The sequence below is a fragment of the Diabrotica virgifera genome, chromosome 10 (genome assembly GCF_917563875.1).
Source record: "Diabrotica virgifera virgifera chromosome 10, PGI_DIABVI_V3a".
NCBI lineage: Eukaryota > Metazoa > Arthropoda > Insecta > Coleoptera > Chrysomelidae > Diabrotica > Diabrotica virgifera.
The window spans coordinates 119,746,202-119,771,877 of NC_065452.1; the positions used below are offsets into that span (position 1 = coordinate 119,746,202).

The 25,676-nt window shown below is 33.2% G+C and overlaps 1 protein-coding gene across 1 annotated transcript in view; it reads left to right on the top strand.

Moving 5' to 3' along the window:
- Nucleotides 1-25,676, top strand: part of LOC114325410 (lachesin-like) — a 1,092,141-nt gene that overhangs the window by 306,444 nt on the left and 760,021 nt on the right. Inside the window, exon 3 of the mRNA XM_028273477.2 lies at nucleotides 1,554-1,583. The gene's annotated coding sequence lies outside the window, so the exon portion shown is untranslated. The remainder of the gene's footprint in view (nucleotides 1-1,553; nucleotides 1,584-25,676) is intronic.

Below are 25,676 nucleotides of genomic sequence, written 5' to 3' on the forward strand. Positions count from 1 at the left end.
CTTTTCATCATTTCAGTTCTGTTTTATGAGTGCATGCATTTTCCCTATCAGGTGTTCGACACCTTAAGGTACGTATTCATACGTTGGTGCTCCGTGTTCCGTGTAACAGCTCCACATAGTGGATACGTTGGTGCTTCAGCTAGGCGCTCACCCTTTTCGATTCAACCGGTTTTCGGTTTATGTGTAGGTGAGCGCATGCCGTATCCATTTGAGCAGCTACACGGAGCAAGGAGCACCAACATATGGAGACGTACCTTAAGATGTATATACTCCATCTAATTTATTTACCGTTTCACGTCATCTGCGTCATAGCCCGTGACGTCACATGATACCAACACAAAATATTTAGGCGGTAGGTGTGTTCTTTTTTAAAATTCTTTTGCCGAGTACACTGGAATTACAGCCACTAGACATATTTTATTATATACGCGTAGAAATAATATTTGAAGATTTCTATTAATGTTAACTCAAAGAAATACACAATAATATCTTTAGTTTCATTTTTATAAATGGATTATAAAGCGTATTTATGAAGCACATTTGTTCGGAACACACTGTAACTGTAATCAAACGAATGTGACGTTTTGGCATAAATTGGTAACATTTATTTGACAGTTGCGGTATTGACACTTTAGATTTGTTTTTATTCTTGACTCTAAGTATTTGTTTTATATAATTTATTGTTTTTATTATTTATTTCAAGGTAAGGTTATAACATACTAGTTTTCTATTTCTAATGTTTTTATTTACTTAATTGAATATTAATTTGTTTTGTTGTATAATACAAGTTTGCAATAATTATGTGATCTATTTGATTTAAAATGGATTCAGGTTTTTTTTTATACTTTGGCAACAATGTCAACTTAGATCTTTGACATAGATAATGACGTGCAACGGTAAATAAATTAGACAAACTGTAGTTCAGAAGGGACGTTGTCAATACTCGGAGCCATGTTATTTCTTTGTGCTTGTATTGCTTGTTATTATTACCTCTCCCATTGTCGCTGGTTCTATATTTTCGGTGACCTCTTAATATGCAGTATCTAAATATGCTTTTCATTTTCTTGTTCCCCTAAAGAGTTTGGAAATAGGAAATAGATATTATTTCTCTTGGATTTTGGATTTCTGTATAAATTTGTTCGAGGTTTGTATCCTTCTCTTGAAGGATCAAATAGCGATGTCGCTATGATCGCTTTCCCATAATTAGCCGTTTATCCATGAGGTAATGTTTTAAACACCTCTTACTGTAAACTCTTCAAGCCATAAGTGCCACTGGACATTGTTGTTTGATTTATGTTTTGATAGCGAAATCATTAAATATCAGATAAAATAGGAGAAACAATTCAGAATAATTTCCGAAGTGGAAATCGAAACGTTAAATAAACTTATTTTAAAGTAAAATTGTAGCATATTCCTAGTACACATAGTACATTCTATAGTAATTACTTAAGAAGCATATTTTAGAACTCATGGTTTACAGACATATTCTTTTTTTATATTATAATTTTGTATTGGTTTAACTTTTATCTAAAATTCTTCATTTTTTGTTTCAGATTGGATTGTTGAACACAGAAGTAATTGGTGTAAGTAAATAATTTCCTTATATTACTATTGCTATTATTGCATTATTATTGTATTACTATTATTGTAACACTACAGTCTTATTACTATTTCTCCTATTATTTGACCTTGTCAAAAACTTTGTCAAAATCGATTGCACAGATGTATACAGTTTGATTTATATCTTTGCATCTCTGTATTAGTCCTTAGATACTGAACAAGACTTCTCTCGTACTAAAGCTACTCCTAAAACCGAATTGAGTATCGCTAATTCTTTCCTCTAACACAGTGGCGGCTTGTCAGAAAAGGCAAGGGAGGCTTAGCCTCCCCATAAATTTTTTACATATTTTATGTCATCTCTAGGACATAATATTTGTGTAATTATTGATGAAATGTCACTGTTTTGTTAATTTTGAATTGCGAGAAACACTAATACAGCGCTCGCTACTAATAATTTTAATGATTTTAAGCGCTCGCACTAATACAAAATGTAAATTACACACTAAAAACGTATCTACTACAGCCACCCACGCTATGATTTATTATTTTTGATTTTTATGTTTATTTAATTAGTGTTCGGTGAATTTTTGTGTTTCGTATATTTGTATTTGTGTTGTTATTGGCTTGGTAAGGTTATTTTCACAATTTATGTACTTACCGTTGTTTATTTATATAAAAAGGATAAGTTAAACGAGATCAAACTATCTCAAGATATCATTGACTGGCTGCTCAGGAATAATTTTAATACTTAAAGTATAGATAACACAGCTTATATTATTAAAACCTTAGGAAGACCACAGCCAAATTTAGCCATTGTTAAATCCTCAGATAATCGTCAAAATCGTGGATTTAATATTAATTGGTATAATAAAGGGACTGTTTAACCGGGTCTTTTAAGAGGGAAAAGCTTTTTCCACCTACCTCTAAGGAAAGTATACTTTTCCGGACCTGATTGTAGGGAGCAAAGTTGTACTTTTCCTCCCTAGGGAGCAAAAGTAAAAGTGACGTCATGGTAATTAATTTATGAAATATAACTTATTGACGCCCTTTACAATATCTATTTTCTATTACGTAAGTATCTATACATTTTAACGTTAATTTAAAAAACATCCTGTATTTTGTAGAATGGTAAAAAACAGTAAATTGTTATTTTGATTTAACAATATTTACATTAATAATTTGACTTATATTTGACAGTTGACAGTTAAATTGTACCTACTTATTAGTTTTAGTTTTAATAAACTTTGTTGGTTAGTTACATAAATAAATTAAGTAAAAATGAAAAAATTACTTGTTACTTGAGGAAGGTGGAAAAACCATATGTATAACATGGGAGTAAAGTGCCTTTTCCTCCCTTGAATGATTACTTTATTCTCGGGAGGAAAAGTATCACTTTCCTCCCTTGTTATACAAATAGCTATTTTGCTATCCTTGTATCTTATTTTCAACACAAACCGAACACACAACGTGGTCTAAAATAGGATATTCAGATCTTACAAATTTACCTCGTTCAACTGAAAGACATTCCATATCAAAAGATCACATTATTTTCGTCGTGTAAATTAAAACTTTTTGCTAAACACAATATAGTAACTGCTTTAGATACAGTTCAAAAAGAGGCCATAATTACTTACAATAATCAGGTTTTGAAGAATAGGACGAATTTAAAAAGACTTATCGATACAACAATATATTCTAATAACCATTCCTATAACATCGGCTTCAGAGAAAGAAATTTTTCAGCAATAAAAAGAATTAAAACTTATAGTCGCAATTCGATGAGCCAAAGTAGATTGAGTAATGTATCTCTTCTTGCAATCGAAAAAGAATACATTAAAGACATAATCAATTTAAAATCAACATTTTATGACGATGTGATAGACTATTTTGCAAACTTAAGAAATAGAATTCCGCTTATTTTGAAAACAGGGTAGGAGACATTAAATGTTTTCCTAAAAAATACATGTAGGTACATATACATATACATATTAGTTTATTTTTAATAACAATCTTACTCAATGACCAAATTTTTTCCACAGGTATGTTATTTTTTAATATTTTGCTACAGAATTATTTTTAAGTTTTATTTTTATTTTGTTATTTATTTTATTACACTGAGCGTTATGTTTAAACAAGTGTCCATAACCAAAGAAAATTACGTTTTTTTCTGTGAAACCTGCTAAATAATTATCTGCTTCTATATATATTAAGGATTTCCACAGTTTTCACTGTATTCCTTCACTCAACCGTTCTCTCCAGATCTTTCTGTCTTGCCAGTCCCCTTCCTGTAGATTTCTTCTCTCCATTGCTTCGTCTACTTCATCTCTGAAGAAACTTCGGGGTCTGCCTCTCTTCCTTTTTCCTATCGGGCTCCACTCTATTATTCGGTTTATCCAAAGATTTTGTTCTGCTCCTCTGACATGTCCGTACCAGGTTAATCTCTTCTGTTCGATGTAGTCAATTATATCCGGGTTCACTCCCATTCTTCTCTTAATCTCTATGTTATTTATTCTATCTCCTCTTGTTACTCTGCAGCTTCTCCTAAGGAATTCCATCTCTGTTGCTCTTATTTTATTTTATTTTATCTTTTTCTACAATCACTTAATAAAGAGAAGACTTTTTCGCTTGTCAATGGCAATGAAAAGTTGACGTTTACTGAGTACCGCCACTTTATCGCTGTAGCGCGTAAAGTTTGATTTTATTAGGCTACGGCTCCACGGGCTGGAAATTGACGCTAGCAGTAGCCGCAAAACGAACTTAAGGTTCCGCAGAACGGAATAGGAATAGCCGAACTGTACCGACTACAGGACTTGTGGGTAGTCGGTTCAGTTCGGCTATTCCTATTCCGTTCCGTGGAACCTTAAGTTCGTTTTGCGGCTACTGCTAGCGTCAATTTCCAGCCCGTGGAGCCGTAGCCACGCTCGTCGTCCGTAGCAACCGTACAACCATACAATACAAACACATTGAACATTCAAACTGAAGGGTATAAAAGTTAATGTCATGACATTTTAATGACAGATATAAAATAGTTACAATAAAGTTAATGTTGTTCTGAAGCTATTTCCTTGTGGCATTTTTATGATTAACTATTTAGATGGGGAATAAGCCACAATTAAATTTAAAAAAATAATTTTATTAACGTTTCGACGCCCAAATCTGGTGTCGTTGTCAAAATAAATTTTGTATTTTGACAACGACACCAGACTTGGGCGTCGAAACGTTAGTAAAATAATTTTTTCAATTTAATTGTGGTTTATTTCCCATCTAAATAGTTAATCATAAAAATGCCACAAGGAAATAGCTTCAGAATAACATTAACTTTATTGTAACTATTTTATATCTGTCATTAAAATGTAAAGTAAAAGACAAAGTAAATAGAATGAAAGGTGATACGAGGTACAGTATGATGATTTAATTATAAGAATTATATGATAAAATTTTATTAGAATCTTCAAAAATGAAAAATGAAGATAACATATATATACATAGAAATTATAATTTGCATCGAGAAGTTAGCGCGTGAACCTTTACGCGGTGCGTCAATCTCGCGCCTCAGAGCGCGCTATGAAAATATCGATACCTTGGCAAAAAATAAACATACGAACATTTTGTTAAGCTCAACATGTTTCCTTTGAGTTCTTCTATAATTATTGTTAATTAAAGTATAAATGTTTATAGCTCAAATTTGCTTGAAACCCTTATAAACAAATTAATGTACAATTTTTTTAAGAAAATTTTAACTTCAAACGGATATAACTATAAAACAAATGAAGACAAGGTAATTTAACAAACTTTGTTTGGAAGCATATTCACTATACTTTAAAATGAGACCTTCTAAGGCTCATTTGCATGCGTAGAAGCCGAGTTACGATCGATAAAGCTTCGAAAAATACTTATTTTGCAATTTGCAATTTGCACTTTGAATTGTGCACTAATTTTACAATATCTTGAGGTCTAATTGTTAGATTTAAGTTTAGTAAACGTTTTTTTCTTCGTTTCTCATTAACAAACAGATTTTATTTGAAACATTCTTTTTTATCTATTTTAGTTTATGAGCCAGAGCCTTATAAAAAATTTATAAACAATTAAATTGTTAATAACAATTTTTTAACCAATCGGATCGAATTCCACCCCCGAAATTCGTAATCAGCGGACAAAAATCTATAAGAAACCGTTGAGTTTGTCCATGAGAATTGAAAAGGACACGGTGACCTCTATTTGGCGCCTAGACTATAAAGCATTTTAAGTGATTTATTGTTAATTGTTGTGTTGTGCAATTGATATTCGGACAGATTACAAGTGCAATAATGAAAAGACTCTCGTTTTAAAATGTTGTTATATTTTTAGATTTTGTATTTATGAAATAAATAAAAAAAGAGAGGGGACATTCTTGCATTTTTTGCTGAATGTTAAAAATTTTGAACTGTATACTTACCTTAATTTTAGATTTAACTCTGTTTTCGTAAAGTTCTTTTAGTATCAATAATTCTACAGTATTATTATTATTATTAATTACAAAAGCTATTCTACATCAGTTATCAATGCAAGCATGCGGTAAGAGGGAGGGTCCCCGTAAGGTGAAATCTAAATAAGAATGGTCAAAATATATGAAGCTTTAAATTACATTTTTTGGCGCATTTTTTGACCAGTGCAAATTTGTCTAGATATTTTTATAGTTATAGCCTCCCCTATTCTAAAACTCACGAGCCGCCACTGCTCTAACATCGTGTATGTTCTGATATGTATTAGTCGCAGGAAAATCTTCAAAACGTGACTCATCAGACTTATTGACCGATAATCGCTGCACGCCTTTGCTCGATGTTTCTATGATATTGTAACAAATGTCGACTTCTCTGTCAGTCTCATACTCAGTATTTTTTCTCTCATCTACCTTTGTTTCCTTATTATTTTTAATGCACTTCATTTTGTTTTTTAAACGGTCTATATTGTTCTTCTTTTTCTTTTTGTATAGACATGACTCTGTCTGTTTTTTCAATGTGCCTCCAGTAAGTTGTCGTTCCATAATTTTCGTGGTCTTCCCACTAATTGTTTTCCTATTGGAGAACCGTCTCTCGCCGTCCTTACTACTCTATTTGTTGTCATTCAGCTTATGTAGTCACTCCTTTCTACTCTTCTGTTTCTTACCCAGTTATTAATGTTCTCCACCTTGCATCTCCATCGTATATCTGTACTTGTAGCTATGTCCCATAGTGCCTTTTTTTTTGGGTGAGAATCTTCAAAAGGCCGTCTGGGAAGGTGTCCCAGGTGTGTCGGATTCAGTCCGGCACGCGCTTCACCGCGTGCCGAGGCCGCCTACCGATTAAACTCACCCCGTCTTTCTCCAGCCGACGAGTCTGGAACCGCACTTAGCGTGCATGTCTGACCCGCCGACCTTACTCTTAACTCCCCTCTGGCACTCTCCGCGACACCCAGCCGCCACCCACCCACCCGCACGAGCATTGCACCAGACCGGTCGGTGAAGCGACCGTCCGGCGCAACCCATGCGCGGGCGAGACGACCGGGGTGCCCCCCCCCCCACGATGGAACTAGCAAAACAGAACCAGTTGGTAATTACGAGTAACGCCAATCATTCCTACTCTCATCAATTCATACACACTCTCGTATCCACTTAGTTTTAGTTAAAAAAAAAAGGAAAAAAGGGGCAGTTGGCAAGATTGGATGTAAAAAGTCCTCCCCCGCCAACTACACCAGGACGTAGCGAACAAAGTATTTACAAAAGAAACACGAATATAACATAACGGAGACAATACACAAAGCACATGGTCTCCTACTGATTATGTCCTAAGCGTGCACCACATTTAATACATAAAACTTGTGTAAAAAAAAGAATGTGTGTGTACTATGTACGCACGTAAGAAGATATTCTTCTATTATATAATAGGTAATTTAAACGAATTAAATATACTTAAAAAGATTATTTGTATTTTATTTAAAAATCAAACTAACTTTCTTATCTACCACTTTCAAAAAAATTTTATTAAAACAACCAAAAATAAAAAAAATATGACTTGCCCGGGAATTCAACCAGCAACCTTCCAATCTCAGTGCTAACGCATTTCTAACTACTCCATCGAGGCACTAGAAATAAACATGTAAGTTTCGGATATAATTACACAACACGGCGACATATAGTGTAAAAATGTTATGCTTACATAATATTTTATTAATCCAAAAACACAATAAGAATTATAATAAATAATACATTTCCTAAAACCACTAATATATTCTTTTAATGACTTATTTGCACGGTTACAGATACATACATACCTATCTTGAAAGATTAGCAATGAACTACATACTGTCAGTATGCGCAGGCGCGCGGTAAATGTACAATTTTACCCTCAATCGATTCGTCGCTAAAGAAGAATATCTTCAAAAAACGATAGACTTGGAAAATAAAATTAAATAAATAAGTACGCGATAAATTATAAAAATAAATAAAAATAATTTAAATTAAAATAAAATAAAAAATAAAATAAAATAAAAATAAATATAAAAATAAAAAGGCAGTCAGCGTGGTTTGGGTGTAAAAGGTCCTCCCCTCGCTGACTGCCTACCACAGCCGAAACATAAATAAATAAAATAAATAAATAAATCAGACACGGTCATCCCGCTTGCAGCCGCTTCTCCTTTTCCTCCTTATGCTTTATTGTCTTTGTGACAAAAGCAATGATCAGATCGAAGTCTCGCTTGCTGTCGATAGCTCTGTCGATTAGCTCGCGAGGTTCGCTCAGAGGAGCTCCCAGACCCAGCTGCAGCTCGGTACGCCCCGCGTGGTATGCGGGGCATACGAACATGACATGCCGCGCGTCATCCACAACCCCACACTCGGGAGATAGATCGTCCTCGGATTTACATGTCCCATAGTGCCTGAACATCCACTTTTCGAAGGGTTTTCATCTCCGCTGTTTCGAACAATATTTTTGTCCTCTCTGTACCAGGTCGTGTTTCTGCCGTTTATGTCATTATTGGTCTGATGACTGTTTTGTAAATTCAGCTTTTCGTTTGTTTTCCGATATTTTTATTTCTCCATATTGTGTCATTAAGGCAACCTGCGGCTGTGTTTCATTGATGCCTAGATGTTTAAACTTCATCCCTTGTTCTATTACCTGACCCCCAGTTCCAATTTACATCTTATTGGATTTGCTGTTATAACCATGCATTTAGTTTTTTTGGGGGGAGGGGGGAATTAACATGTTAAATTTTCTGGCGGATATATTAAATTGCTGCAGCATACGTTGTAAGTCATCTTCACTTTAAGATATTAATAGGACTCAGGGAACCCTCTTGTCTTGTCCTATTGCCAGCTTCAATTGGGTCGGTTAGTTCATGTTCTACTTTTAGTTTTATTGTGTTGTTTATTGCTTGATGTTAACTTTATTGCTTGCTCTAGTACACTTGTAATTTATTTTTTTACAGTATCATTTGACATCTTTTCTCTATCTATACTAACTATTTGCTTATTCGCCCTTGTAACCCTTTCCAATCTCAGCCGAATTTTTCCTACCAAAGTATTGTGATCTGAGTGTATCTGCATTTGGTTATGTTGTGACTGCTTGCTCATACTGAATTTCTCTATCATTTATTTTTCTATCGTCATACAGACCGATATCTCTGCTTCCTGTAATATCGAAACTGTTTGAGAAACTGCTCCTCAAGAGAATAAAACCAATTATTGAAGCAAGAAATCTGATACCGACACATCAATTCGGATTTAGAAATAAGCATTCAACAATTGACCAGGTGCACAGAATCACAAATATTATCGAAAGATCCCTAGAAGAAAAGAAAGTCTGTTCAACTGTATTCCTTGATGCTGCACAGGCTTTTGATGAAGTCTGGCATGAAGGTTTAACATACAAACTAAAATATTTTTTACCTATACAGTACTCAAAACTTCTACAATCATACATAAAAGAACGACATTTTAGAATTAAGCAAGAAGACTGTTTTTCAGACTTAAAAGAAATTAGAGCAGGTGTTCCACAAGGCAGTGTGTTGGGTCCGGTCCTATACCTACTATACACGTGTGATATACCTGTACTGGAAGACAAAACAGTTGCCACCTTTGCTGATGATACAGCTATTCAAGCAGTAGGGATGACAAGTGAAGAGGCGACCAACAAGGTCCAAATAGCAGTTAACCAAATCCATAAATGGACACAAAAATGGAGAATCAGGCTGAATGAAGCTAAATCTGTCCATGTTATTTCACCAACAAAAAAATAGAATATATACCAGTTAGAATCAACAATATCCAAGTACCATATGCAGATACTGCTAAGTATTTGGGTATAACATTAGATGCAAAACTACGCTGGAAGGTGCACGTTAAGAAAAAAAGGGAAGAACTAAATATAAGATATAAAAAAATGTATTGGCTAATTGGAAGGAACTCCACATTGTCGATGCATAATAAGTTACTAATCTACAAACAAATATTGAGACCTGTATGGACTTATGGATGCCCACTATGGGGGTGTACTAGACCAAGTAATATAACAGTATACAAAGATTCCAAAACAAAATACTAAGAAATATTGTAGATGCTCCTTGGTATGTTACAAATAGTGATCTCCATGTGGACCTAGGAATGGAAACTGTGGATACAATCATCAAGAAGATGGCAGGAAGTCACGAGAAACGACTTCATATGCACGAGAATATTGAGGCGATCTAGCTCCTCGATACCACTGGGCAAGTTAGAAGGCAGAAGAGGACAAAGCCTTATGAACTAGTTTAAGTGATAGGTGATAGTGAAAAGCAGAGCATAGTGCTTGTGCGCGTTAGTGTGTATGCTAGAATAGTGCACTATCTTGTTAGGTTAGATAAGAGAGGCTATGGGGTAAGCTCTTAATTTTTAGGAACATTAATAATTTAGGTTAGATTAAAATTGCTCATTGGTCAAGTATGACCAGATTGTAATTGTAATAATCATCATCGTAGTGATGATTATGGAAAAAAAAAGAATGTGTGTGTACTTTGTACGCGCGTAAGAAGATATACATAGGTAATTTAAGATACACATTATATAATAGGTAATTTAAACGAAGTAAATATACTTAAAAGGTTATTTGTACTTATTTTATTTAAAAATCAAACTAACTTTCTTATCTAGCATTTTCAAAAAAGAAGAATATCTTCAAAAATTATATAATAATATACTTACAATCATAAAATCTATAAAAAAAAAATAAAAAATAATAACTTGCTTGGGGCTCGAACCCACTTCACGTATACCGCGCCGTACGAAAGCTGCCGGCATTTCAAACTAGACCACATTCGCGTGTACGTCATGTGGGAATATACACAAACTAAACGTTTACACCATAAATTTATATGAATTGAATAAAATTATTAGTTTGATTTTTGTCGAAATAAAATACAACCAAATATAGTGTAAGAAAACAATATATGAGATGAAGAATTGTAGAAAGTTTGTTCGTAATCATATTATGTAAATTAAAGCATTGCCTACTAATAGGTTACTACATTATTTTGTTTACATTTTCCAAATAGATAGGTATTGAAACTATTAGGTATTTCCAACTGAAACATTTAGAATTACGTACCTGCGGCTTTTCAAAACTATTTAAAAAGTCACTATAATTATAATTTGATTTTATTTCTGTCCACACATCAATAAAAACTAATATTATACAATATTTTTGTTTACCGATAATCTCCATATTGAAGAATTATTGACAGATCATTTCAAAATTTCAATACCCAATCAGAGCCCGTATAACCACTAATACCATACTGTCGGTGTGCGCATGCGCGGGGATCAATCAAATTTTACCCTCAATCGATTCGCCGCTAAAGAAGAATATCTTCAAAAAAATTTATTTTTAAATATGAAATCAATTTGGTTACGAACTATCCGAACTATCTGCTGATGACCTCCAGGTGTAAAGACGACACTTTGGGAGTTTGAAAATTTTGTTTGTTATTACTAGTTGCTTTTCTGCACAAAAATATGTCAACATATCTCCTCTTTCAGTTTGTATTCCAGTATTTTCCTATGATATCTTTCTACTCTCGTGTTTCTGTATAATATTAAGCTCGTTTGTCTTTTGGGATGCTAATACCATTTTCTAAAAAGTATTAGCACCTTCAAGGAAACACGAGCTCAAACTGTTATCGTAGTTTAGAATAGAATTGGTTATTGCTCTAAAACAAGGCCCAATTATATTAATATACATTTTACAATGTTGTATTATTCTGTATGGATTAATCTTTCTCATCGGGTAAATTTAATACTTTTTTAAATAAAAAAATCGTGAAGCATATTATACTAATAATTTAAACCCACACTTTTAACAAAGTGTATTCTTTCTAAAAGGAAAAATATTATACACAGGGCTCTTTTGTTCACTCATTGTTATGTTTCATCATATCTCTACGTTTATTTTAATTCACGTCATTCCTAAAATAGAAAATATAGGACATAGGATGTCTTAACAAATAAATTACAAACAATGACATACAGATTACCGGCGCTATATTGCTTATATTTTACCAGAGGCAAATACTTCGCCGTACTTAACAAGCGTACAATTGAAGTCATATCCTCATTGTTATAGTTAACCTGTGCACACAGTGTTTTGTGGAGAAGAGCGTAGAATAACCAGCACCGCGGCATTGGCACTACTTGAACAATTTGCAAAATTAGGCAAATTACACTGACAATTAACTACCTACCCATATCCCTGCCTTTCATTAGTAATTGAAGCACATTAGATATTTAAACAGGGAAATAAATTGCGGAGTCCGAAATCCGGTCTTGTTGATAAATTTATCTAACGAAAACAGAGAAAAAACTTGTTCCGTGATGGACTGTGTATGTTTTCTCTAATTACGAGTACACTGAAAACCTATCTAACTTTACATAATAAGTAATTAGTATTAGTAGTAAGGTTCTGAAACTGTTTCCTCGTGGCATGTCTAAATTAAATATTGTGTTTATATGAGATTAAGCCACAACTGATTGTAATTAAAATTACATTTTTCGTCTTCTTCTTCGGCTTTTTTCCATTACGGGTTCGCCGTTTTTGTCCTCCTCAGAACTCTATTCTCCCAGTCACCTTCTCACATTCACTCTATCTATCATAGCAATTCCTATGTAAATTTTCCATCTCATAGCAAGTCTTCCTTTCCTTCTTCTTTCCGGCGAGTCACAGTACAACATTCCTTTCGGCCACCTGTGCTCTGAAATTCTTTGTACATGCTCGTCCCACTGCAGGGCTCTATTTTCCAACGTTTTGTAACTGATCATTCTACTTACATTATGTTCCATATTTCCTCTGTTCTTATTATATTCTCTCTGATGATTTGTAGGCATCTTATCATACACTCAACGAAAAAGGTACGTAATATTAATAAAAATGTTAATTCAGACAACAAAAGCAATACTTAAAATTTGTACAATTCTTGGTTTTATTGGAAAAATAAAGCGATGTTCATCAATTCATTATTTTCGTTAGTTGAGCCAATGTATTGTGTTTATTAAATGGATGAACATACATTTATTAATATAACGAACACTGTTAACTGAGCTAACGAACACTATTGATTGAAACAACAACGTCGTTAATTGACCGACGAAGACTATTGGTTGTGTCAATAACAGTGTTATTTCTCCTAACGTATTTCGTTTATTTTTACAATTATTTCCGTTTATTCCCACCATAATTACGGTTATTCTTACACTCAACGAAAAAGGTGCGTAATATCAATAAAAATGTTAATTCAGACAACAAACGCAATACTTAAAATTTGTCCAATTCTTGGTTTTATTGGGACAACAAAACGATGTTCATCAATTCATTATTTTCGTTCGTTGAGCCAATGTATTACGTTTATTGAATGGATGAACATTCATTATGTATACCATAATATCACTTTATTGGTATTACGAACTCTGTTCACTGAGTCAACGAACACTATTTATTGAAACAACAACGTCGTTAATTGACCGACGAAGACTATTCGTTGTGTCAATAACAGTGATATTTCTCCTAACGTATTTCGTTTATTTCTACAATTATTTCCGTTTATTGTTACAATTAATTCCGTTCATTCCTACTATGAACGTATTTTATATTAATAATTACTGAATGCAATAGCCCAATGTATGATAATTGATTAATAATAATTTTTTAAATCCCCCTTTTTTGTCCTTAACCTAAAGGACTTTACACTGTGTGATTGTTCATATGATTTCACTTATACAGTGTACTGGAATAAGTGTTACACTCCCCCCACCCCCTTATTAACTTATTTATTTTTAGCACATAAGCAAAACGCTCGGACAGGTCGATTTTTAAAATAATCAAAGTATATTATAACATCAATGTTTCGAACTTTACACGATCCCTCTTCAGGTGACAGGCGCGGCGTAACTTTGATTTTTTTAATGGGAAAGTACGTCATGTGACAGCTTATTTAAAAGCGTTTGAAATAGTGATTCCAAAAATGTATAACACTTTAATCCTTTTTGAGAGCGTAGGTGCAAAATTTCGATCGAATTCTTTTTAAGTGCATTCATTTTTTTTGGAATTCTGAGTAAACTATTAAGTATTTTTTCGAAAAATTTAAAAGCAGAATAAAATATTACATTATTACCGAGGGCAGAAAGTCCCTTAAAATAAACAAAAAGTTTGTGTTGAATGGTATGCCTAATTGAAATTAAAAATCATACTAAATTTTCTCTTTTTCACCCCTGTGACTTATTAAAATAATCATTATAGAGGTTCTCAGGGACTTCAGACCCTCGATAATACTGAAATATTTTATTTTGCATTTAAATTTTCAAAAATAATAATTAGTTTTCTCAGGATCGGAAAAAATGAATACATTTAAAAAGAATTCGACCGAAATTTCACGATAATAGACACACAAAAACTTCCTTCTACTACGGACTACACTTGAAAACGAAATGCAATTATTCGGCACTTCGGTAACACAGAGAAGCTAGGGGTATCACGATAAGGAAAAGCCGTTAACTTTCAAATGGTCAAGCAAAACATTTATTGTCTCAACAACTACGATTATTGTTACAATAAACGCATTGATTGTGGGAATTAAATGCAGTAGTAGATTGATTAATGCATTCGTTGTCACAACAATCAATTTACATCTATTCAATAATCATATAATATTACTCTATATTAACAACATTTGTACATTGTTTTAATGAAATCTGTACGTTGTCACAATAAACCAAGGTAATTGCTTGTCATCTACGAAATCAAGAACGTGAGTTGCTGCCAGAATTAACAGTATTTATTAAATATACGAAACTAAGTTATTGGCTGAATAAATTGAGTGTTTTGATTAATGTACTCTAGTTATTCTCACAATTATTATTCAATCATTGTGACAATAACCAAATACATTCGTTAATGTCTAAAAGTTCGTTGAAACAACAAATTAAATTGTTGTGACAACGAAATACTATTCAATAATCACTGTTAATCAATATTACGAACTAAATTTTTTTGAGTGTACGAGCAATTCTATTCATCCCTACAATCAGTTTCGTTCATTCCTACTATGAACGTATTTTATATTGATAATTACTGAATGCATTAGCTCAATGTATGATATTAGTTTATTAATAATAATTTTGCAAATCCCCCTTTTTTGTCCTAAACCTAATGGACTTTACACTGTGTGATTTCTCATATGATTTCACTTATACGCTGGAAAAACTGTTGCACCCTTATTAACTTATTTATTTTTAGCAAATAAGGAAAACGCTTGGACAGGTCGATTTTTAAAATAATCAAAGTATATTATAACATCAATGTTTCAAACTTTACGCGATCCCTCTTCAGGTGACAGCCACAACTTTGGTTTTTTTTAAATGGGAAAGGACATCATGTGACAGCTCATTTAAAACCGTTTGAAATAGTGATTCCAAAAATGTATAACACTTTAATCCTTTTGGAGAGCGCAAGTGCAAAATTTCGATCGAATTCTTTTAAACGCATTCATTTTTTTTGAATCCTGAGAAAACTAATAAATATTTTTGAAAAATTTAAACGCAGAATAAAAGATTACATTATTACCGAGGGCTGAAAGTCCCTTAGAATAAATAAAAAGTTTATTTTGAATGGTATATTTGAAATTAAAAATCATACTACATTTTCTCTTTTTCGCCTCTGTGACTTATTAAAATAATCACTATAGAAGTTCTCAGGGACTTCAGACCCTCTATAATACTGTAATATTTTATTCTGCGTTTAAAATTTTCAAAAATACTAATTAGTTTTCTCAGGATTCGAAAAAAATGAATACGATAATAGACACACGAAAGCTTCCTTCCAGTACGGACTACACTTGGAAACGAAATGAAATTATTCTGCACTTCGGCAGGGGTAACAGCATTTTTTAACAAAGAACGATAAGGAAAAGCAGTTACATGTCAAATGGTCAAGCAAAATATTTATTGTTTCAACAACTTCGTTTATTGTTACCATGAACGCATTGGTTGTGGTTATTAAACGCAGTAGTAGATTGATTAATGCATTCGTTGTCACAACAATCAGTTTACATCTATGGAATAATCAAATATTACCCTATATTAATAAAATTTGTACATTGTTTTAATGAAATCTGTACGTTGTCACGATAAACCAAGGTAATTACTTTTCATCTACGAAATCAAGAAAGTGTTTTTCTACCAGAATTACCATTATTTATTAAATATACGAAACTAACTTATTGTCTGAATAAATTGAGTGTTATTGATTAATGTACTCATTGTAATTATTATTCAATCATTGTGACAATAACCAAATACATTGATCAATGTCTAAAACTTCGTTGAAACAAAAAATTAAATTGTTGTTACAATGAAATACTATTCAATAATCACTGTTAATCAATATTACAAACTAAATTTTTTTGAGTGTAAAGTCCAATTCAACTTTTCCAATCCAATCTTCCAATCCACGTCCAATCAGTGCAATATTGTACCATATATCTGTCATGAAGAGTTTACTTAAACTTTTTAACACGGGCACTAAGATTAATTTACAAAGAATATGAAGCCGGACTTTCAAACAGAACGAAGCCCAAAGAGGCAGTTCTATCTTTGAGCTTCGTTTGCAACCACTAGAGTGAAGTTGGCACGTAGATCTCATAGGGGAACATTGGCATAGGAATATAGATCATATTCATTGACAAAAAAAACAAAATTTATATTTTGGCGCTTAGATCACTTAGCTCGGCCACTCTCCAAATATATGTGTCTGTGTGGAGAGAAAAAGATGGCATTAGACAAAGAATTTTTTTATACAGAATTCTCCAAATATATAAATTTCATTTAAAACTTTCATTTAAGTTCGGGAAGTGAACCTAGCCACAAAATTGAAGTGTAGAACAATAAATCTTCTTCAGCCTTTAGTAATCCAACTTTGGACATAGGCCTCCCCCAATACAATCCAGTGTTTTATGTTTTGCGCCACTTGCTTCCAGTTGTGTCCTCCAATCTTCTTAATGTCATCAGCCCATCTGAATTGCGACCTTCCTCTGCTTTTGATTCCTAACCATGGTCTCCATTGTTGTATTTCGTGGTTCCATCTTTTATCCTACAGTCGGGCATTGTATCCTAAGAAGCTCCATTTTAATTTGGCTGCATGTTCTCCTGCGTCTTTTACTTTGGTTTTGCTTCTAATCCATTTGTTTGTTTTTTTTAAGTCTCACCCCGAACATTGATCTTTCCATCGCTTTTTGTGCCTTTACTCCTTTATTCATATTGGCCTTGGTGAGAGGCCACGTCTGTGAACTATACGTGATTATAGAGGATACACTGATTGTAAACTGTGGTGTTTAAATATTTTAGTGTTATCAAGATCCAACTCAGTTTTCCAAATCCTCCCACGCTAACCTTATTCTTCTGGTAATTTCGGCAGTTTGATTTTGTATGTTAACTTTCATTATCTGTCCCAGGTAGATATATTCGCTTACTATTTCTAAATTTATGTCGTTCAACGTTATTTTTCTAATGTTCGGTGTATTCGTCATTATTTTTGTTTTTTCCAAGTTCATCTTAGGACTTACTTTTTCCGAAGCTTGGAATAGTTGCATCATCAAGGTCCGTGATTCTTCGAAATTTGTAGCGAATATTACAAAGTCGTCAGCATATCTCAAATGACTTAGTTTTGTTCAATTAACATCTACCTATTTATCCTACCAAGTATGAAACTGGCATTAGACAAGGAAATTCGCCGAGCCCATTAATATTTAACAGCCGAAAATGAAGATGACCTACAAAGATTAATTAAAAAATTCGAAGACACGGCTCTCATATACAACATGGTAATCTCAACAGAGAAAACTAAATCGACAGTAATATCAGCGGAACCGAGACGATGTAAATTGGTCGTAAATATCAAAATAATAGAACAAGTGACGGAAACGGAATACTTAAGAATAAAACTGTCAAGCTACGGAAAAGTGGAAGAAGAAGTACAAAAACAAGTGAACATGGCGACCAGAGCAACAGGATATCTCAACAATACAATCTGGAGAAACAAATACCTCACAGCGGAAACGAAAACCAGGATATATAAATCAACAGTAAGACCGATGATGACGTATACAGCGGAAACAAGAGCAGTTACGGCGAAAACACAAAGACTGCTGGAAATAGTAGAAATGAAAGTCTTACGAAAAATAACAAACCAAACGCTAAGAGACAGAGTAAGAAGTGAGGAAATACGAGCGAGATGTGTTATAGAAGAAATAAACATATGGACCAAAAGACGAAAAATAGAATGGAATCAACACATAGAAAGAAGGACAGAAAATAGAATAGTACGAATAGCAAGAGACAAATCGCCAAATGGAAGAAGATCATTGGGACGACCGAGGAAAAGATGGTCAGACAATGTCAATTGAGGCTAAAAACCGAAGTAAAACAGGCATTGAGCCTATTTATAAAGTAGGAAGAAGAAGAAGAACAACATTTATTCCTTTATCTGCCCTGTTAATGTATTTGAACACGTCTATTAGTAAGCTATTCACACTGATACTGGAAGACGAGTTCAAAGACTTGTTCAAAGCAACAATAATTAGTAGATACTAATGTGAACCATTGGGAACACCTTGTATGTAGGTGCATATGATTATGTGTATAGATGCATTTTTCCTTTAATATATGCAATAATAATAATAACAATAAAATATATTGTTGTTAAATCTTGAGAAAAACGTGAAAATTCTAATTTAAAAAGACATATATTTCCCTTAACAAATTTAAATCAATTTAGAAGTTCAATATAAGTTAATATGCTTCTGGATAATTGTAGGAGCAGGTGTTTAAAGGTGCACTCCGAATAGAGCCGACATAGATAGAGCACCTTATTTTATCAGATGTACCTTCCTACCCTTTGCATATTGTACAAAGTTTGTTGAATACATTCAAAATAATTTACGCAATATGAATACGAATATGTTAGGTTTATTAAAATGAACGCGTTTAGAATTGCAGTGGCAGTAAATATTCTGGCATATCAGAAATTACGGTTACTTTATAGCTTTGCACTTTGTGGCAAATTTCATTTGCCGGTTCTGAATAATTTTCAAAACCGTGGTATGTTTATACCGGTACCTAATCACGTAGGTTAAAATTGGTATTTTATTTAATGTTTCACAGTATGTATTTACAAGAGAATTGGATTTTACCAGGAGATAAAGGAAATAATAAGCGCTGGAATAAATATGGAAACAAAAAGCAAACGTAATTTTGACCTGGTTTGAAGACAAACTGTTTCAATATTGACAGACTTTGTTCCGAACAAATTTACGCGAATGAATAACGTATTATTTGAGATATTCAAAAAGAACTTTACCGTAAGGCTAAACCACTAGTTTTTTTATATTTATGTTTGTCAAATCATGAAAAAGTCGCCAGTGCAATTCCGTTATACTGTTGGATATAAATTAAGTCAATACTCGCAATCTTTGAGTTTGTATTTTATTGGCGTTAAAAATATGGAGCAACCGAGGCTTACATTATTAGCCTTATCATCATGTCCAGTACCACTGGCGAAGCGTCCATGTAACCACTGTTACCATTGTTAACAGTTAAAAATCTTGCAAATAAATATTTTATGACTACTATGAAATAATTCCATTTATATTTTTTACCAACAGAAATATTTGTTAATACGTAGTACCTACCAAATTCAGTAAATAGCCAATTAGACGCACTAAAATATTGGCGAGATTACATGTGAATACATTGCAGGGTTGCACGTCATTATATTCCGTTACCACTTCTAGTTCTGGTAACGAAAGATGATTCTGGCTATCGGTCGAGACTGAAAATTTTGAAGGAATGACGGCTCCAGAGACGGCGCGGGCACGCTGTGTATATCAGAAGTGTCACCATTTTACAATATGGTAACGTTAGTTTAGTAGCTATTCGTGCATTTGAATTTGAACATGGAAGAATGTTGCTGCGTAATCGATCAACTACTTGAAAAGTCATTATCCTTGTATATTTTTTTATATATAATTTTGAAGAAAAAAATGAAATTATTGAAAATAGAAGATTTCAAATATATAAACACTAGTTTTCAAAATATGTTCTGTTCCCTACTTGTTTATTTTTGATGTTAATTTTATTGTAGAATAATCTGTTTAGTTTGTTCATTATTTATTGTTATACCTATTACATGCATATAATACATGTATACATAATTACAAAAACTTATATTTGGGAGGTTCAAAATAATTGTTATCTACTTTTTATGTCATATTATGTATAAGTTTTTAGTTTGTGAAAACTGTCATTATATACAGCAGTGCGTGGTGAAGGGTTTAAAGTGTGCGTGAAATAACAATGTATTTTAAATGGGATTTACTTTTTCGCAGACTTTCAATGGGTTTTTTGGCACACTTTCATATAATCAAGTATCCTTACCTTTCGCGTTGTCATATTTATGGCAATATGAGCAATGACTTACAATAGGGTAGCCGAACGTCCCGAAAAAACGATATTTTCCCGTTTTTTTAACGATTTGTCCCGGTGTCCCGAAAAAGTCTCTCGGGACGCCTAAATGTCTCGTATTGTTTCTTCAATTTCAATTGTTTCTTCAATTTCGGCATTTGTTTTCATTATTATTTCTCCCTCTCTTATTACATTGTGGTCCAGTATTGTTCTCATTATTGTTCGTTCAAATTTCGGATTGCTATGTTCCTCTTTCTTATTAATCATCGTTGTTTCCATCCCATATGTATCAACAGTTCTTATTAAGGAATTATATTATTTCATATTATACTTGTCTTGTTTCTCAACAGATTTCTAATTATTCCATATGTTTTTCTGCCTTTCAGAATTCTTTCCTCTGTTCTCTCTTTTCCGGTTTTCCATATTGTTACTCCCTAAGTAGCTAAAGGTGGATACAAGTTTGCCCTCCTTATGATTACTTTCAATATCAGATTAAATAATAGTGTCGGGGAGACAGAGTCACCTTATTTCACTCATTTATTTACATTTATCTCCTTAGAAGTTGTTCGTTGAAACTGATCCTTGCTTTGGTGTTCTTTAGGCTTACTGTTAGCATAATTTGTCTTAATATTTCTGGGATTCCAACATTCTCTATCTCCTTTATCATTTTCTTCCGATTGATTATATCAAAAGCGCTTTTAAAATCTATGAATATTCGGAGAATTTCTCTGTTGTATTCTCTAGATTTTTGAATTATTTGTTTCACTGTATGTGTGAAATTGTGAAATTAATCATCGACCTCCTTGGTCTGAATCCATTCTGGTATTCTCCTAATATTCGTTCAGCGCATTATTTAAGTCTCATGTTTAGTATGTTTGCTAGAATGTTATATGTGGTGTTTAATAAAGTTATTGCTCTTTAATTCTGGCACTCCTCCAGATCTCCTTTTTTTTCATATATTATAGGTACTATAATACCTGTGTTCCAATTGTCTGGTAGTCAGTTTTGTCCATAATTTGTTGTATTAGTTGGTTTATTTCTGTATGTAACTCTCTTCCTCCGTATTTTTTTAATTCCACTACTTTTTCATCTTCTCCTGCTGCTTTTCCGTTTCCTAGGTTTTTAATATTTGTTTTTGTACTTATTCTGCTGTGAAAATTTCGACTTTGTCGTTATCTTCTACGGTTTTATTTCTTCATCGCAGTGTGCTTCCTTCTTCATAGTGAATAGCATTTTTTCGTAATATTCTTCCCATATTTTGCTGATCTGTTTCTCTTCAAATACGGTTTCTCCTTTCTGGTTTTGTAGTCCTCTTGTTTTGCTTGATTTAATGCTGGGCTTATTTTTTGTTGCTCTGACTTTTTTGTAAAATTGCTTTATTTACTGTTCAGTTAACAACTGTTTTGTTCTGACGGATTGTTAATCCATGATATTCTGGCTGAGTTTTTTACTTTGTTTCGCAGTCTTCATCGTACGTAAATTACATATTCAAAGGTAAATTGAAAAGGATTTGTAGGTCCCAAATTAGCTAAAAGACCATATTTCATCCTGCCTATTTGGATATCGCCCCAAACCCTCCTTGGCAGTGGCGTACCCGGAGAGGGGACTTGGGGGTTAAACCCCCTTTCCCCCAGGGCATATGAAAAATATATAAAAAAAAAGTAGGAAAATGTAACTTGTCTTTCACAAACAAAACAAAAAAAATACGCCAACTCCCCTCCCCACAGAAAAATTATACGCTACTGCTCCTTGGATATGTCCCGTTTTTTCAAGTTTATGATCTGGTCACCCTAACTTACAACAAAATTTTTGACAGTTTTGTGGTGTGCAAGTAGTTAGGATTTTTAAATGTCAAAGTTCTAAAAATTGTAGAATAGAAATGAATTCCAGTGACGAAGAGTTACAGTTTTTTTATTTGTTTATCGTAGATAAAATATTGTATGAAACTGTGCGTGAAGTACTTTTTGCGAACTTACGCGATGTATAGCACTCGCTCCGTTGTCGCTCGTGCTCTAAATATCGCGTGCGTTCGCAAAAAACATACTTCACGAACTGTTTCATAAATATTTTTCAATAAGATTTTTTTACATCTAGTTTTGGTAACACTTTAGAAAAAGTCACGCTTCGCCACTGTCCAGTACATAGTATTCTTGAATTACAAACTACAAGCTAAAATTTCAAAAATAAACATAGTTTGAAAAGTTATGCATCACCTAATTTTCATAGTTGATTTTTTCATGAATAGATTAACGTATGCCGCTAATTTTTTTAATTATTTTAGATTTTTCTGTGGTATTTATATGGTTAAGCAAAGGATTATTTAAACTTGTTTGAGACACTCTGTAGTGAGAACAAGGTACAAGTGTCTAAATGCAAGGTATAAATGCATCGAAATCGTATTGGAGTCTTATGTTTTGTGAACATTTTGTTTTTTGAATTACCCTGATATCTTTAGAAACAAAGAATATAGATGCTTTTATTCTTAACATAGTTAAAGCTTAAACGCAAATCGTCGAAAAAAGTTACGAACACGGAATAGGTCTACATATACTGTTTATTACTACCAGAAAGCCTTTGACAGTGTAATAAGGGAGGAGCTTATTAATGATGATTCAACTAGGCATTCAAGAAAAACTAAGTCTCACGAAAATGACGATGAAGGAATCCAAGGCACGAATCTTAACAAGGGAAGGCCCGTCAGATGAAGTACAAATGGAGGTAGGCGTCAGACAGGAAGACTCCCTGTCAATAACATTATTTCATTGAGGGGGCAGTAAGAGCAGCAAAAATTATGGGAACTATTATCGAATCTTCAGCCCAATTGATAGCGTATGCAGACGATAGTGCACTGGTTACGAGAGATTTAAAAACCACGTAGAATATAAAATTAATACTAGATAAAGAAGCAGAGAAAAGAGGGCTAGTAATAAACCAAAGCAAAACAAAATACCTCAAGTGCTCAAGAGAGAATACGAACATCGAGACAGAAATTAAGCTTGGTGCATATACATTTGAAAGATTACACCGTTTCAAATACTTGGGAGTGATGGTGAATGGCAGAAACGATAGAACGGATGAAATAAATGAACGCATCCTACTGGGTAATAAAACCTACTGGAACTACCAAAAATTCCTGAAAGAAAAACACATTAGTAAGATAACAAAATTAAAAATTTACAAGACTGCAATCAGGCCAGTGATCACCTACGGTGCAGAGACGATGTGCCTAACACAAAAAGATGAAATGAGGTTAGAAATCTTAGAGAGAAAGATAATTCGACAAATAATGGGACCGGTGAGGATAAGGGTAGGCGAATTTAGAAGATTAACCAATGAAGAAATTAAAGAAGTCATCCAGGGTGAAGACATAATCAAGTTCGTGAAGGCGCAAAGGCTCAGGTGGCTGGGACACACAGAAAGAGCTAACCCAGACTCTAGCTAAAGCGAATAACTGGCTGTAGACCAACAACAAAGAGACCAAAGGATAGACCCAAAACAAGTTGGAGAGATCAAGTCTTAGGAGACATAAAGAAGCTGAGCATCTACAATTGGAAGGAGCGTTGTAAGGACCGGAAAGAATGGAGGAAAATTGTAGACACGGCCAAGTCACACACGCTGCTATAATAATAAAAGACAACAGCGGACTGATTCTCCGCAACAAATGAATCAGAGAGCCCAAAATGGCGGCAAACACTCCGCCAGGAGTGAATAAGCCATGATGATGATGATGATTCTTTAACATGTGTTTTAACTGAAACAAAAGTTTGAGACAGCCTGTAGGTAGGAGAAGGTACAAAGGTACGTCGAAATTATGTTGTAGTCTCATATTTTGTGAGCATTTTATTATTATTACTTTTTCTGATATCTTTCATAACAAAGAAACTAGACGGTTTTATTCTTTAACATGATATGTTTTAACTGAAAACAATCTAAATTAACAATAAAAAAAACAGTTAACAAACTTTAAAAACCTTTAATTCAGATATTAGAGACATTCAAAAAACATAATGTTCACAAAACATAAGACTACAATATGATTTCGACTTATACCTCGTCCTCCCTACAACGTGTCTCAAACTTAACATCAGAAAAACATTTTTTTTATTCCGCCCGATATAAGTTCAAAAAAGGAATTTGAGTAAGCCCAACTGTATAAATGCCAAAAAAAAATCTAAAATAATAAAAAAAAAATACCCAAATCCATCAATCTGTTCACTAAAAAATTATATATGAAAATGAGCATAATGCTAGGTGGTGCATAATGATTATGATTTATAATGTGAATATTTTTACGCTAGCTCCCTGCCTATCGAATACCGGTTTGGCGTTCGATGGCCTACCATTCTCGAGGCCTGTGGAGCCCCTTCGAATAATCTAGATGGCGACGCGTAGTTTAGCTTCGATGAGCTGTATTGTGAAGTAATAAAAATATACTATAAATTAATTAGTTGTGTTTTTAGTGTTAGTGTAAATGAATTAAAATAATGGTAAAATAACTGTAAAATAAAATCATTAATAGATTAAAAATAATAAAAACAATCCAATAGCCGACAGCACTGAAAGTATTCATGGGTTGATTGATTAAACAAAAATAAAATAAATAAATAAACTCTTGTTTCTTAAATATTTTTCATGTATTTTCATTGTATATTAGCTGACAGAATGAATATTTAATAATTATATGCTCTCAACGAAATACATAGATGGTCATGGATTTCAAAATTATCAGTGTCAGATGTAAATGCAGTGTCCTAGTTGTTTTGAGACAAGTTATAATTTAATTAAAACAAATGAGGGAAACACTGAGTGAGTTATATCTGGAATTTGATAATGCTTTACCTCAAATATAGTCATAAATTATGGAAGTATATAGAAGAACCTCCTAGCGCAAAAATCGAGAAATGAATATGAAAAGTATTAAGTTAGCGATTTCCAACAAAAAAAGGTGTCTTCTGTTTAGGAAAATGATTTCATTATATTATTATATCGCTGTTGGGCGTAAAAAAGGGGACAAGTCATAAAAGGTCAAACCGAGAAAAACGACATTAAACATTATACAAAAAAATTATTATTTTTTAGAGATGTTTAGAATGATAATCTACTTGAAATTTGTTTTTACGTGTACTTT